Source organism: Peromyscus maniculatus, chromosome 19 (assembly GCF_049852395.1).
Source record: "Peromyscus maniculatus bairdii isolate BWxNUB_F1_BW_parent chromosome 19, HU_Pman_BW_mat_3.1, whole genome shotgun sequence".
Classification (NCBI taxonomy): domain Eukaryota; kingdom Metazoa; phylum Chordata; class Mammalia; order Rodentia; family Cricetidae; genus Peromyscus; species Peromyscus maniculatus.
In genome coordinates, this window is record NC_134870.1 from 61,360,753 (window position 1) to 61,378,245 (window position 17,493).

At 40.3% G+C, this 17,493-nt stretch overlaps 1 protein-coding gene across 2 annotated transcripts in view; it reads right to left on the reverse strand.

The window, feature by feature from the left end:
• The window catches only part of Rab27b (RAB27B, member RAS oncogene family), a 154,270-nt gene that overhangs the window by 61,139 nt on the left and 75,638 nt on the right, over positions 1 to 17,493 (reverse strand). The window contains exon 1 of one of the 2 annotated variants that reach the window (XM_042263866.2): positions 741 to 1,084. The exons of the other annotated variant lie outside the window; for it this stretch is intronic. The gene's annotated coding sequence lies outside the window, so the exon portion shown is untranslated. Of the gene's footprint in view, positions 1 to 740; positions 1,085 to 17,493 lie in introns of those variants that run through there. 2 annotated transcript variants of the gene reach the window in all.

Consider the following 17,493-nt stretch of genomic DNA (forward strand, 5'->3'; position numbering starts at 1 on the left):
TCAAACTGGAGTCCCACAGCCTTGGTTTTAGGTCATGTGGTAAAAAGCTGGCAAACACGTTACAGGTGTGCAGGCTTTAACCAGACGTAGCTTTTTCCTAGGAAGACCATTACTGCTTACCTATCACCCGAGTCAATGGTTTCCAGAGGCTTAGTAAGATAATGTTGCAGCGGGGAAAATCTTGGAAGTGGCTGCATTGAGACCACTGGCAACAACACTCACTTCCCACACTCACTCCCTACATGCCAAACTTTGACCCGAATTCAAAAGTAATGGAGCGAACACCGGATCACAGAAAGCACTCTTTACTTTCTGTGGCTGATTCATCTTAAGGAAGTGCTAAGACAAGTCCTGTCCCTTGCCTGGCCACCCTCCCTGGGTTCTTTCAGCATACCATTCTTCTTCTTGCTGATAATAATCGCCTTTAAAAAAAAATACAAATGGACCTGCCTCTGTCCAGTGTTTAGTTTGGGTTTCATTTTTGTTCTAATCAACTGTAGGATAGGCACACACCAAAGCAAAGGGAGGTAGATCGAGTTTGCGGGGGGGGGGGGGGCGGGCATCTGAGCAGGAGCAGCCCCCAAGTCTGGCTCCCTAGGCTTTCTGCAGGGAACAGATGGAAGGCTGCAGGCGCCGGGCCTGCGCCCTCCTCCGGGGTCCCCCTTCCCTGAAGCCCAGTGGCAGGCACCCAGAGTGGGTGGGACCGAACTCCAGCCGACAGCCGCCTTTCCCCAACTCACCAGCCCGGGGGACAGCCACGGCGAGGGCGCTGGTGTCAGGTTTCAGGGCCGCTCCTGTCTTCCTGAGCTCCGGGACCCACCAGCAGCTACCGCACACCCGCAGCCTCACAGCGTCACTGTCATGGGCACGGCTCCCTGCGTCTGCAACCTGTGGATCCCGATCCGATCGGTGCAACGCCAGGCGGTCCCCAACCTCTGCCTGTCCGGACTACGAGTGGCAGGGCTGGTAGCACCACCCGGGAGTCCGCCTAGGCGGCTGGGATCAGGAAGGTTTGTGTGAGAAGAAGGCGTGTCTCTGAGTCCTAACGCGGATGTGCCTGGCTCACCTCGGGCCAGTCTTGCTGGTGACTCAACCGCTGCAATAAGAAACACACTGGGCTGCTGCTGGTGGGTTCTCCACGCTGTGGGGGTGCGTGTCCTAGCGGCCAGCTCATTTTCACGGACTTATTTTTTCTGGCTTTGCCCTGACATCTCTTTCAAAGAGCCTGGGGGCAATGTGGGGAGACCAGCTTTCATACACAGCTGGCCTCCACCCCCGGGGGTCGTGCAGCTTCCTTGGGCAAGGGCTTCCAGGTAGAGGGCTGAGGAAAGCATCCCACTAGACTGGGAACGGCAGGCATAGAAACTGCATTTCTGAAGTTAGGGCACAGACATAAGTACATAATCAGTCTACACCACCAAAATCCTTACTTCCTAAAGGCACTTGGGGACTAATGGGTCATTGCTAAATAAAATAATAATAAACACAGCCACTGCACTAGTATTTATTAAGTTCACAGTTTGTGGCAAGTCCTATACTAAATAAACACTTTGGGTTTTCCCATTAAGTGAAGATCCTGTGTAGCCTTTGGGCATTATGTTTTGGACATACTCTGGCATCCCTAGAGTTACAGATTCATGGTCAAGGTAAGGATACAAGATTAAACACCTATAACAGCATTTGACGTATTCCTTCGCAAAGAAAATAGTTCCAAACCTGTTGCATGTGTTCACGTTAGAGTTAGGAAGATGATGACTTAAGTTTTAATTGTTTAACTCATTCCTGAGCCTATGCTTCAGAATTTAAAAGATCTGCTAGGGAGCATTTCTTGTGAAAGGCCCAAACCACAGCCTAGCACAAAGATGTGCCTTCCTTGAAGACAAAAATAATAGTCAGGGCTACAGAATAATTCCTAGTCAGCTTAGGCTGCACATGAAACCTGTCTCAAAAAGAAAGAGAAAAATGGGGGGTGGGGGGTGGATGGGTGGGTGTGATTTGTAGAGTCAATGGGAGTCCAGAGTGGAGAACAACCCCTGGCACTTTATTTTATAGAACTATTGGCTACACTCACAATATTAGTAGCACTTAATCTACCCCATCCTCCCAAAATACTAATTTGAAAAACATTTACTTATTTTATGTATATTAGTGTTGTGCCTTACATGCATGCCTGTGCACCATGTGCATGTCTGGTGCTCTCGAGGGTTAGAAGAGGACATCAGCTCCCCCGGAAGTAGAGTCATGGATGGTTGTGAGGCACCAGGTGGGTGCTGGGATCCAAAGCCTGCTCAGGTCCTCAGAAAGAGTGACAGGTGCTCTTAAAAAACTGAGCCATCTTCTCAAGCTCCAATATCATTTGACTCATAAAAACTGTTTTGACTCTTCTAACAGAAAAAAAAACAACCTGTGAAGGTAATAATTTTAAAGGCTCTTTTGTCCCTGGGGTTTATGTGGCACAAATTAAACTGATAAAATTTCTGTCTCATTCAACAAAGCGGCTCTGATATATATATACAGATATCATTGTAATTGGGAACCTTCTAGATAAAACGACAAATTCGTCACCTGTGTTTCATCCTCCTCAAGCTCCTTGAACACACACACACACAAATCAATTTTGAACTTCTAAAATTACCTTTCTACCATAAAAGGAAATAAAAGAGACAAGAGACATCACCAGATAAAATAAATCGCAATGGATTCTTTTAAAGACGTTCAACCAGTTGGAGGCAGGTACTGACTTAGAGAAGCAGTTTGCCTGTCTACGGGCAGAGCTAATGACGTGGGGTTACCAGCTATTCTCCCCACAAACCCCGGCAGACTGAGACTTTATAAGGCAGAAACACTGGCACAGACTGGCGACAAGTGGTGGAATATGGGGCTTGATTAGAGACATGAACACAGAATGCTTGGACCTGAAGTGTCCCCCCCACCCCCCACTGCCATGAAATCAACCAAGTTCCTTCATCTGCTTCTTCCAGCCTCTAGTCTTCGGGAGAATGAAAATAAAAGTCATGGGTGGCTTAACATGAGCTGAATACAGGCCCTTTGACTCCGCTTCTAGAGAGAGTGAACAACAAATAAATTAATCCTCAGCAAAGTAGAACAAAAAGTTACCTAAAACGTCGGAGGGGAAGAAATGACCAAAGCCAATCCTAGCAAGTTCTAGAAGATTTTTTTTTTCTGTGCAGAAAGAGATGGAAAAATGAATAATAGGAAATAATGCTTTAAGAATTCCACAAATAAAGACAATGAACTTGTGGGATCAAAGGTTCCCTTTACATTTACTCATTAATTAAATACACATCATTCTGAGATAATAGTAACCCCCAAACATTTAAAATGTCTTCCAGAGCCATAAGGCAAATCATTCATATAGGAAAAAAATCTGTGTTGAATTTCCCAAGAATAACAGCAAAAGTAGATATCTCTTTGAATGCCTTTACAGCTTAAAAATGAATTTATTTTGAATCTAGAATTGTATGACCAAATTAAGTGTTAACCATGTAAATGATGACATTTTCATGTTTTTGAGCACTCAAAATAACTCATTCTTCTACATACCATTTGAAAAACAGCTTTCCAGAAGCAAGCCAATAAATCAGGAAGAGGAAGAGTGAAACCCAGAAAACTCAAGTGTAACATGACAGAGAAATTAGAGTTCCTCAGAGGAGTTCTCATGAAGCAGGCCAGGGGAAGAGGAAGGCTTGAAGAAGGTCTGTCTCCAATCAAAACAGAGAAGGTGGTAGCATTGGTGTCTGCACATTGGGAAATTATCCACTGTGCTTGTCAGGACCCTTCTGTTCTCCAGAGCATCCCTCTAGAATTCTTTCTGAGCTCCCTGCATGTCGGGGAACATTCAGTTGAGTTTTAGTCAAGGGTATGTGGCAAAAATGATAGACATCACTGCTAGATGACATCCACAGCATGGCTCCAGCCAGCCTCCCTTCCTCTCTGTACCTATTGTTTTTTTTTTTTCTTGATAGTGTTCAGATGCAACAAAAGGAGCGCTCTGAAGTCTTACAAGATAGTAAAGATTCTTTCTCTTTTTTTTGAGACAGGGTTTCTCTATGTTACCTTGGCTGTCCTAGAACTCACTTTGTAGACCAAGCTGGCCTCAAGTTCAGAGATCTGCCTGTTCTGCCTCCCAAGTGCTAGGATTAAAGGCATGCAGCACCACTGCCCAGCAATAATAAAGCTTCTAAAGGAAGACAGTTATGACCCCAAGACATAGTAGGCAAAGAAATCCCAGCTGGTACTTCTGAACTCTGACACGAGCAAGAAGTGAATTCGGATAATGTCATCAAGATTTTCAGGTTGTTACAGCAATTCAACTGCTCTGACTGTCACAATTGCGAAGACATTTGAAGGCGATTTTGGGTAATTTAGTATGTGTACAAAGTAACATACTAATATTTAAAAGTACATAACATTTAAAAGTATCTCACAAACTCCAGGAAAAAACAAACCATTGTATAAGAAAGGAAATGCATGACAGAATACTGCTTCATTCTGGTGTGAATATAATCCATACAATAATACTCACAAATTACCCAAATTGCAATAAAACTATACATGGAAGGTGAGGAGAGGGAGAGACTGGGAATGTGTATGTATAAGAAAACTAACTGCATCCTCAATTATGACCACATAAAGTTAATGAGTATTGTGTAAGGTGGCTGAATAATAATTACTGGGCTGACAAACCATTTAGAAGTATGAAAGAGCAACCAGAAAACATGACATTTACCACAGCATTGAGGTCAGGACTTAAGGGAAGATCTGCGGCTTCTTTAACACCAATTTCTTTCTTTTCTATTTCATTATTTTCAAAGATCTCTCTCTCTCTCTCTCTCTCTCTCTCTCTCTCTCTCTCTCTCTCTCTCTCTCTCCTCTCTCTCTCTCTCTCTCTCTCTCTCTCTCTCTCTCTCTCCTCTCTTGCTGTGTGTGTGTGTGTGTGTGTGTGTGTGTGTGTGTGTGTACATAGGTGCCATCAGAGCTTAGAAGAGGGCATCAGAGCTCCCTGGAGCTTGTTACTGGTTGTTGTGAGCCACCCTAAGTGGAATCAAAGGGGGAAATCACAACCTTGTTTTCCGGATGAGCAGGAAGTACTCTTAACTGCTAAGTCTGCTCTCCAGCCCCCTTAAAGATTTGTCTTTACTTGATTAATTTTTTAATGAATTTTTTTTGTCAATGTCATATAAATACGTAATTCTTTCTGGTCATGCTTTTCCCTCGGCCCCCATTCTTCAGAGATCTGCCTGTTCTGCCTCCTGTTCTTGTCCCCCAAGTCCTGATCTCATTTTTATGTCTTCTTGTTTTATATTACCTTAATAAAATACAACTTGGAATTTTAATCCTCCTACCGCCACCTTCCTGATGAGGGGATCATACATGTGTGATACAATGCTTAGCTCAAGAAGAGATAGATAGACAGATAGATAGATAGATAGATAGATAGATAGATAGATAGATAGATAGATAGATAGATAGATAGATAGATAGATGATAGACAGACAGGCAGACAGATATATGATAGATTTAAACAACAAATGTGTTTGATTTCTTCTCTCTTGTCTTTTGTGGAATGAGCTACAGGTTTTATGGTCATGATACTGACTTTGAGTCTTCCATATTCTCTTCACAATTTCTCCTGCTTTGACTCCACACTGTGGAACTTCAAAGTTTCCAGATAACTTCAATCCTGCAATGAACGACAGCAAAGGTGTGTGTTCCTGGGCAGGCAGAAGGGTGTGCCTCCATCTTCTTCTGATTGCTAGTTCATGTGGAGGCTTCCTAATCACAAATAAAAATCAGCTCCTCCCCAGTTGGAGGAAACTCCAGAGCATGACTAACCAGTCACAAGACCGGACTCCCAGGCCATGCAAGTTGTCTTACCTAGTGCCAAGGATGTAACTTTAGGATATGTGCAAGCATAAGAAACTATTTTAGACATGTTTTCTACACTGGGCACACAGTTACAACTGTATCTGGACCATCCATGAGCTCTGGCCTTACAGTAAAGTCTAATCTCATTTTGCCTCACCTTCTTAGAATGTGAAATGAGGAAACTTAATTTGGAGCTTACTGTAGTTTATGTTGAATTCCTTTTTTCCTATGTTAAAGGAAAATACTGTGCAGAAGGCTCAATATCATTGCCATCACCACTTGGAATCAACTTTCCATAACTAACTGTGGATGTTTTAGTATAGCCAGTCATGGTGGCATGTTCACGATGTAATATGTATTATATATTATATAATACACACACACACACACACACACACACACACACATATATATATATATATACATATATATATATATATATGCATACTGACTTTTCTTTAACCTTTCCTTGAGACTGCCAATGTCAAGATAAAATTTTCCTTAAAACTTCTCTGTTTTAGAGTTAGAAATAAAAAATGAAATGTTTGCTAAGTCTATTCTGTTTTTTAATAACCATTAGTAAGCGTCTAACATTTAAATTATAACTCAATCTAAGCCAATCCTTCATTCATTTTGATACAAACATGAGTTTAAAATGCTACAATAAAAGTTTTTGAACTATCAGAAATAGTTCAGTTAGCCTCTAGCCCCATGATTCTGTGACTTTTGTGATTTGAGGCAGGCTCCTTACTCTCAGCTTGGTCCTGGGGTCCAGAAGGCATGTCCACCCTCTTGATGACCTCCAGTGCTCTTGCTGACACACCTGGACCAGTCACTGCCCCACCCTCACTGTCACTTCAGAGAAGCTGTGTCAATGTCAATGCCACACTACATAAACATAGAAAATGTTGACATTCACAAATGTTTTACCATCTAACACACAACTAAACCATATTCAAAAAAACCAGCTGAAGATCACAGACAGATTCTCCAATCCAACGAACATGAACATTTAAACAAATTTTAAAAAATTGTATAGATAACTTGATTTAGCTAGTGAATTAATACTGATAATATCACAGAGGCTATACACTTAAATATCTAATTCATGAAAATTAAAATGTACATTTTTATCTCATTGCCTAAGATTATAATCTTATTCATGGGCAAAGTAAGAGTCTTCTTACTTGAACTTTTTGAGTAGCTCATTATAATGTATTTTCATCTATATAGAATTTTAAGAACTGAATTAAGGTTAGATGAATATTTCAATGATAATAACATTTTTCTTGAGTGGGAAATCATTTTCTAGAGATGGTGTCCTGCAACCCAGTCTTGCTCAGGGCTGATATTCCTGCTTTTCCCTCACAAATGCTGGAATTATAGGTATGCACCATTACTCCTGGTGAATTTTGTTTTAGTAAATACTATGTTGTTTAATGCTCTTACTAAAATTCTCTGTCTGAAGTGTCCTGTTTTGTGGTGTACTGGACATAGGCAGACTGCTGCTTCTTGTATTTTTCATACAAGATTTCTTGTTTTCAACAGTTTTGAGTTAATTTACAAGCATCCTCCTGAAATTCTTCAGTGACTATTTAAAGCTTGTTCAGCACAACTGATCTCTGAGAATTTACATTAATATTGGGCTCAGGACAGACATGGTGCAGCATTCCTGCATGAAAATAGTGTGACTGAAAACACTAAAGCTTGGCTCTCTGAGTCTCAACTATAGTTCATTAGCAATAAATGCTCAAGTCCTTGGTCCAAAGGGTTTGTCTTATGATAATCTTGGAGTTTGTCATCTACTTTTACTTTTAATTTTTCTTTCTTTTTGTCATTATTCTCTGAGTTGTTACAGAAAAACATTATTTTTCAACAGTAAAATACTAGGCATGTCAAGCTGGATAATTCCATAGAATAAGTAAAGTGGGCTCTTTATAGAAGAGAAAAAACAAATACCCAGCCACCAGGGAACAGTGGTCACTATTAACAGTCATCAGAAAATGAAAATTAAAAGAACTAAGTGTGGTTATAGGCGGTGTCCAATAAGGTCAAGCATTGATGAGGACACAGAACAAGTGAAATATTCATCTACTAGTAGAAATGTAGGCTGGTTTGACTATTTTAGAAAACTGTAACCAACTAGATACACCCTATCTTAAATGCACAGTAACTACAACTTTGCAATAAGTTTGCCAAAACATCATTTATAACATCTGCCTCTTAACCGCAAATTTAAAAATTATCCTCATGTCCATTAAGAATATAATTAAGAATAATGTATATTCATGAAACAGAATATTACTCTGCAGCAAGAATGAACCCCGAGTGCAACAACATTAGTGAATTGCATTGGCATGATTCTGAATAACTCAATTCAGGCACAATAAATATATTCTGTAGGATTTCATACATAAAAATGTTAAAGTCAGGCATATCTAATCCATAACATTACGAGTTAAGACAGTGGTTATCCTGTGGGGATGAAGACTGTGACTGAGAAGCGTCACAGAAGTTTCTAATAATGCTTCCTTTCCTCATTCATATGCTAGTTATGTGTGTGTATTTCTTGCGTGCCTTTTATCCAGCCTTATGGTTTGTATACACTTGTGCATTTTTTTTGTCCTTTTAATGAAAATCGTCTTAAAATGCAAGCTAACAACAAAGTAAGATTCAAATGAGATGGAGGTGGAAAGGCATGAAGGACAAGATGAAGTGGAAGCTGGGCTAGTAGAGAGAATGCCTGCTCTAACAGTCACACTGCACACACACAACAGATGATTCAGTCACCCTGTCTGGGGTGAGACAAGCAAATGTGTTGCTCAAGAGAAGCCTTAATCCATTCACAGGATTAAGACTGAGGGGAAATTTCTTTCATGCTCGAAATGAGGTTTTGCACTAGTCCTGAGCTATGACTTGAGGAACATCCATATAGTAAATACTTAAAGGGAGTGCCTGGGGCTGTTTCTCCAACTGCCATCGGCTCAGAAAGATCACATTAATAAATTATGGAGGAAAAGTAGGCAAGTCGTTCAACGGGAAACAAGCATTTGGCAAACTGATGCTCATGAACTTTGATTTTATGAAGGAATTGATGTCAGAGTGAGGAACTTCTATGGTTATGTTCTGAGGCAAGAGGACTTTGAAAAACATCACCCCAAGATGGCTTGTGGAGAGTGGCCAGCATGTGTTCTTTGTTAAAGGAAGCCATGTGATCAGTAGGAGCCAGTGGAGGTAAGATAATAGCTGAGAGAGTGGAGAGGTCTGATGCATGTCTCCATCTTTACGGAGCCCCTTACTTCTGCTCAAGTTTCAACTCACGTATTATTCTCCACAAAGAGATTTAGGTTGTCTCCTCCACAAGGGACACTAAATTTCTGCTTGCATTAACATAGTCCCCAAGAGAAAAACTGAAGTGGGTGTAACCCATACATATTTAACTGAGTAATATTGCTCCTGGGAGCAAAATTTATTTTCTGTACAATGATCTTATCTTGCTTCCATAGAAAACACAAATAATACACATAGTATACAGAGAACTAGATAGGAAAACCTGTAATATGGAAATGTCATTTGGAGACTAATATCTGCAGAGGCTTTATGTGGGATGGGAGAGGTGAGATAGAGTTGATTGAGGAAAAACTTGAGACTGGAGCAATGGCTCAGTGGTTACTAGCAAGTCCCGCTCTTCCAGAGAACCCGAGTTCAGGTCCCATTCATGTCCCACCCCAGTCACCTGCACCTCCAGCTCCAAGGGATCTGAGGCTTTTTTCTGACCTCTGAGGGCAACTGCACACACTCGGCTTATGTTTAAACACACACACACACACACACACACACACACACACACACACACACACACTAATTAAAATAAGTAACTCAGGAAAATGTTCACACACATTTAAACATTCAAATTCTATAAAATTCACTATTGTCCAATATGACTATTTGAAGGATACAGTCACAGGTCTAAGAGGGGTTATTCCAGTCAAGTGTTTAATGCATATTAAAAAGATGGACTCGTTTTTCAATATTAATGATGCCTCTTGATTGCTGTTAATGCTACTCCTATGTTGGGAAGTTATAGTTTATTATATACTTAGCAAGTCTTGCCTTTTTCTTATCTTTAGTGAGGGAATGTGTAATACCAAATAAGCGTATCCAATGAGTTATTTAAAAATATTTGTGCAGACATGTTTGTGTGTGTGTGTGTGTTCTCTTTTGTTTGAGACAAGCTCTGCAGATCCCTGGCTGGCCTATAGTTCACTATGGAGACCATGCTGGCCTTGAACTCCCAGAGATTCAGCTACCTCTGCCTCTGAAGCCTGGGACTAAAGGCATGTGCCACCACACCCAGCATGTATGTGTTCTTATGTGTGTGCACATATGCATGCCTGTGCACGTGTATGAATATGTGTGTGCACCAGGCCTAGTTTTTTACCTCAGTGCTAGCTATCTAACTCAGGTGCTCATGCCTGCATGACAAACACTCTACCCTCTACCAACTGAGCCATCTCTCCAGCCCATAATTTTTTTAGTAAAAAGAAGAAAAAGAAAGAAAAAATGAGTAAGGGAGTCTACTCTAGGCTACTGAGTTAGTGAAATGAGATATAATCACTGTTGGAATTTAGTAATTTTAGAATAACGTTTTCATGTTCTAAGTAATAGAAGAATGCAACACACACACACACACACACACAGAGAGAGAGAGAGAGAGAGAGAGAGAGAGAGAGAGAGAGAGAGAGAGAGAGAGAAACCCTCAGAAATCTTACTTCTTGGCTTATCGTTTTGTCCCCTGAATTAAATAAATTTTAAACATTATAATCTTAATGTTCAAACACGTACTAAGTAATAAAGAAGTAGTTTCAAGAATACTTTTACTAAAGAAATGCAGTTTATAAATCTGGAGCATGACTCGCTCTTGCTACAGTGAAAGAGCTGAGTGTACTTCTAACAGAATAGTTGCTGCATAGCCCATAGGCCCAAAACACATGCCATCTGGCCCTCTGCAGACTGCTATCCTAATAATAGAGGGTTTGATTCAACAAGGAATTTTTCACTCATTTGGTACAGACCCCATGCATTGAGATGTGATTATAATAGAATATTTAAATGAAAATGTACTTGTGATGCCTATAAGGCAGGTAGTTAAAGCAGTATGCACAGTCGGAGTCACTTTCTGTCAAATAGATCCCTCTACACCCAGGACTGCACTAGATTTCAGAGTTGAGGAACTCAACTCTGTCAAAATGTAACAAGTCTAATTCCATGTCTCACTCCACCATGCTCCATTGTTCAGTAACAAGCCTGACTCTGGTTCCTTACCTTATTTTCTTAACTTTTTTTTGACAGATCTCTCTCTCTCTCTCTCTCTCTCTCTCTCTCTCTCTCTCTCTCTCTCTCTCTCTCTCTCTCTCTCTCTCTCTCTCTCCTCCTACCAAAACACTGACTTGAGGAGAATGAATGCAGCAATACTCATCCCTGCCGGCTATTTCATTGTGAAACTGGGCACTTGAAGGTTTAATTCTGATGTTCAGTGCTTAGCGAGGCACTTTACATTGTTGTCTTTCTTTTGACTGCTGCCTGCACTAGGTAACAGGAGGCAGTACAGAAAGTCCCCTCTCAGTTCTTTATTCCTCAATGAAGTGAAGCCAACTTCCTCAGTATTGGGCATGCTCTATGCTCAGTGACACCCAAGTGCTGTGGGGCCCCAAGGAAGAAGCACAACTCAGAGCAAAGTAGTGACTTCCCTGCTGTGACATCTGGTCTCCTCTCTGAATTCTGCCAACCTAGGAGTACCACCGCCACAGGCTAGGGTGGCAGAGGGTTCTTTTTCGGTACTCACACCTATCTGGAGTATGCTGAAAAAATATTGTTTAAATCAGTAGTTTTAATCACCATTACTTTGAGGTCTTACGTAACTGTGTGTATGTGTGTGTTTTCTATGAACTTGTGCCATGTATGTGCACATAAATATGTGTGTGCACACATGTAGAGGCCAGAGGTCAATGTTGGATGTCTTCTTTCATCTTTTTCAATCCTTTTTTTTTTTTTTTTTTTTTTTTTTTTGGTTTTTCGAGACAGGGTTTCTCTGTGTAGCTTTGCGCCTTTCCTGGAGCTCACTTGGTAGCCCAGGCTGGCCTCGAACTCACAGAGATCCGCCTGGCTCTGCCTCCCGAGTGCTGGGATTAAAGGCGTGCGCCACCACCGCCCGGCAACTCAATCCTATTTTTTGAGACAAGTTTTCTCAGTGAACCTGAGAACTCACCAGGGAGCAGCCTGCTTCTAGCCTCTCAGTACTGGGGTTTCAGATACATACCTCCATGCTGGTGTTTTTATATGAGCATTGGGGGATCTATTCCAATATTAATTACTAATATTAATCCCAGATCACATATTACATATCATCCATTAAATATATCTGCAAATGGTTAAAGTGGCCTTAATAAATGACTTTTGCTGGTGATGTTCTTATTTCTTATGGTTTAAGAGTAAAGTGGAGAAGGCTTTAGCTTTTTATATAAAGAAAACAAGATACACCAGTGTGCACATGCACATTCTCTCTTTCTTTCCCTCTCTCTCTCTTTTCCCTCTTTTCCAAGGAATACCACACATGAAAAGTGTTGACAATTGCATGAGCAGAAAGAGTTCCATGGAAACACCACTTTGAGAAATGCTACATCTGCTTTTGCAATTAAAATTCACAATGGGCACTAAAACACTAGAATAAACCTCTTCATCCCAATTAGCCTATCTTATCCATAGTCATTTGGCTATACACATTCTTTATATATGAAACATTTATTCTAGGTATCATTTATTTCACACCAACTATGTAAAATAATGAGAAATACACACATACCAGCAATTACAAAGATTATTTAATAGCACAATTCATATAAAAGCTGTGATTCCTGGCCTCAAGAAGTTTATTCCTGTTCTTCATTTCTTAATTATTTGTTGAACAAACTTCATGATGTTCTTGGCCTGACTTTCAGAAATATGTTAGGTCAGATTATTTTCCACTGTTTCCCCTTTTACATCAAAGTTATAATAGTAACACATGTAAGTTTACATGCCTCAAATACACGTTAATAGATGGTTTCGTTAAATATTTAAGAAACACAGCATTCCCTGAGATTAATTTTGGTCAAATGCACCAGGAGCATAATAAATATCAAGCCCACAGTGGAGCCTGAAAATTAATTTTACCAACAATGAGGAGGAGATGCATAAGGGATTGTAAACCATCAAGACATTCCTTTAGGGATGACAGGCATGTTCACTGTCCTGATTCTGATGAAGGCTTCAGTAGTACATGCTCACATCAAAGCCTATCCCATTGTGCACGGTAATAATGTGTGGCCTACTACATACCATTTGTACTTCAATATGACTGTCAGCAGAGGAATACAGGCACTTATCAGCCTTGTGAAGACATCATCATCTTTTGACTCAACTCCTCTCCTCCTCAGCATTCTCTGTGGGACTTGCAATGTGGGGACTTGTTCTCTGTGTAACTGACGATGTTACTCCTTCAATCATGGCACATTTTCAGTAAGGTTTTAAATCAATTGTTCTCAAACCTTCACCTGATTTCAATGCCGAAGGGCTCAACAGTTAGAAGAATAAATTTATGATTGTTTAATTAATTAATTAGCCAAAATATCTTCCTAAGCTTAATAAAATCAGTACAATTGAGAATATTAGAGTACATACAAGAATGGGTATGTTCCTCAATAGGCAATTAATTAAAGACAGCTCATTTTCCAAGAAATTAATCTCGACATGTCATTTATCTAATAAAACTTTGCTCAATTTTTAAATGATGAAGTTAATAATTAATTTACAGTCACTTGTATGCACTTAAGTAGTTCCAACCAGGCTTGCTCCCAAATGCTTGTCTTTGACTAACACATCAGCTAAGCTTTTCCTGAAATATTGCTCTATAATAAGTCACCCCCAGATTCCAAGGCTTAACATAGTATGTACTCTCTTGCTCAGCAATCTGTGGTTGGCTCCTGCTCATTGGCTTAGGCTGTGGAATGTGCTCAGGGCTTCAGGTTCAAGTTGAGTTAGTTCCATGGGTCTTTCATTCTCCTGAGGCCAGATACTCTCTGAGGCATGTGATCTGCTCCACAGCTCTTATTATTGGGACATAAGCTACAGGATCAAGAGCTTTTTTGTAAAATTTCTATTGGTGGATTCGAGAGGCAACAGATAAACTGAATAACAGACAATGGCTCTTGAGGCTAATGCTCAGTATTATATGGTAACTTGTCTATCTATTGGTCAAATCAGGTCAAAGCATTGGTCAAAGCAGGTCCTGTGACTCATCAACGACAGAGATAGCACAGGAAGTATGATAAGAAGAAACTAAATGCTTCCTAAATTACTATATAAAATATCATTATGTTTTCTAGAAATTGGAAAGCAAAACACACAGAAAATGAGTTAATAATGCTAATTCTATGAAGCTGCTTTATAGTTGAGAAATGTTTGCCCCAAAGAATCTGTCATGTGCTGTCACTGTATGCTTCATTTCTTTATGTTAAATAATTGAGTTCACAGATAGATACTTATTGATTATGATGATTTTCTGTTGCTGCAGTTGATAATATTTCTGCTATTTTAGTGAAGTGGAGGTATTTAAATGTGTGCATCATCTTAAACCAGAAGGTTTGTAAGTCTTATGTGCATTATAGACACAACAGTCATTGTCTATTTTGAATGTTAGGAAAGTCAATTGATTTTGTTTGGTCAATAAAAACAACGACATGACCAACCACCAAGGAATTTTAAACCTATCCATTAGTATGTATGTATTTGAATGCATGGGAACATGGCATGATTTTAACTGTGAGTGGCAAACATTTCTACGTTCTCTGACATCTTTACTCCTCTATAAATGAAAGCTGACACCTTCTTGGCCTCTCAAGTATTGTTTGACAGAGGGATCAGTTTGGCTAGCAACATGTGACCAAGATGATGTAAAATGCTTTCATGAGAAACTTCATTTACTTGGAGGTACACACTCTATCTCAGTGGTGTTGTCACGCAAGTAGAAAAGGTCCCCCATTAGCTCCTGTGTTTGAACAGTTGGTCCCCCACTGGTGGCACTGTTTTGGAAGGTTGTAGAATGTTTTGGGGCATGAGGCCTAGCTGGCAGATAGGGGCATAAGATTGGAGCTGGAATGTTCCCGACTCCACTTAGAGTTGAGCTCTTTCTCTGTCTCTTGATCCATTGAGATATGCACTTGTCGCATGGCCTGCTGCCGATGCCATAACAGAGCCAACCGAGTCAGTGCACCTTGAACCATGAGACAGAATAATCCCTTAATTCCTTGCATGGCTTCTGTCAATCACCATGACACAGTATACAGTGATTACAGAAGGGTGGGCTGACCTGGAGATGCCATGGACCAGGAACTGGCAGCCTGGTATGTTGGCTTGGATATGAGTGACCGCTGCCTTGGGGGTGTGGCTGGATCTACCTGAGTGGAACTGAAACAGCTGAGATACAGGATCACTTGTTACCACAATGACTGAGTCTCTCTAGGTGATGACAATGTAGATTGTTAAGCAGAAAACGATGAGCAAAATTTAAATATTTAAAGTTTTATATATATATATAAATTCTGTTAATTACAATGGAAACTTCTCCGGCTTTTGGCTGGCTTTTATCAAGACCTAGCACATAATATGTACAAAACTAACTTCCATTTTGCAAGATAAAAACAGACTGAGGACAAGATAAAGACCTGAAGTACTAAACCAAGTGCCATACATTCCTATATTAAGGGATAGATTGTATCCCAGTAAGACAAGTTTATTTTTCTGGGTTCTTTTTTCTCATTTGCTCAGACATGATGACTTTATTTCATTTTCAGAATTCCCCTGGAGTCAAGTATACACTGAGGCAGAAAGAGCCAGGCCTCCAGCCTCAATGAGTGTTCAAGAACAAAGCCATAGAACATCATAAAGAGACATTACGGGTGGTATTTCAACTCCACAGAAGTTTAATTACCTATTTACAATCAGCATTAACAAATGGGCCTTTCCCCACAGGTGACAGCAGAATGATTTTACCTCAGAGTTAACAAATAAACTGGTCCTGTCAAAGGCTGGGGTCCTAATGATGTGAATCAAGTTGTTACAGTCCCTCCTGCAGCGCCCCAAGTGCTTGGGGAGGTTTTACTCTTAGACCCTGCCCCTTTAAGACCCTGGTCACTCTGGTGGCCAGATCCCACACATGAAGAAATCAGACCAAGGCTAGATTTAAAAATCTTCCTTTCATTTGCTCCTGTAGCATTCACCCCATCTTCATTCCAAATAGGTCCTCAAGTATGAATTTCTTTTCATTAAAAAATGTATTTAAAACACCACAGCTTTACCTCTTCTAATTTTGGTGTTGCAAGTTTTGGTAAATGTATATAGCCACCAACTCACCACCATCATCAAGATAAAGAGCACTTTGATCGGTCCACAAAATTCTTGTATGTTCCCTTGCTCTCCCCCCACCCCGTTTCTATAGTTTTGTGTTTTCAAAATGATCAAAGGAACAGATTAACACAATATGCTTTTTGCTAATATAATTTCCTTCAATAATTTTCTTGTGTGAATATAATCTTTAATCCATGCCCTGTCATTTCTCAAAGTGTATTTTCTTTCTTCTTAAACATTAGGTGTGTATCTTCACTTCACTTTCTACAGTTCATGTCTCTCATGCCCTAATTCTTAATGAAAACTCTCCACATGAACTCATGGCCTGAAACATTGCTAGAGTTGTTTCCTTTCCACTGTGGCATATCTGCTCTCCCTCCTGTTACTTGGTGTGTTCTAGTACTCCTACATTCCTAGTTTCAGATCTGGGCTTGACTTACTGGTCTCTGAAAAGCAAAGCTCATAACAAACCTTGTGTTGAACCCATCCTCTAATATCGTAGTTGTTTTGTGTTTGTTTTCTTACCCAGCAGACTGTGCAGAGTCCTTGAAGTGAGATAAGAAAAGCTCATAATGAGAACTGAAAAAGTCCTATAAAGAAGTGTTGGGAGAAGAGCAGTGACCTGCCTTAGAGGCTGTGTTCAACTTGATTGGCTGGTGCAATGGAAGAGTGAGAAGTTATACTCTTGATTAATGAGTATGGGAAATGGAACATTTGTTTTCTGCAGATAGTATGTTTAATTGGTATGAATGTGGAAGAGTAGACTGCTGTGGGGATTGTACCTTCCCATTGACTCACTGATCATAAGAGCCATTTCTGGAGACTTCTCTTTTGCCCTAGAATTAGTAACACAGGGAGAATGCTCAGCCCCTAAATAAGCAGATTTGGGGGAGGGGCTGTTAAATTAATGCTATCCTGTTGTAAACATTGCAAAAGAGGAATTTAGTCACCCCTTTTCAAGTGAGTGCCTGTGTGTGTGTGTGTGTGTGTGTGAGAGAGAGAGAGAGAGAGAGAGAGAGAGAGAGAGAGAGAGAGAGAGTCCTTTTTGAAGCAAGAGTCCTGAAAGTGAGGCTGGCCTTGTACTCCTGATACTCAAGTCTACACGTCTCAAGTCCTAGGATTATAAGTATGAAGGGGAAATGTCTTTTGAGATCCCAAAGA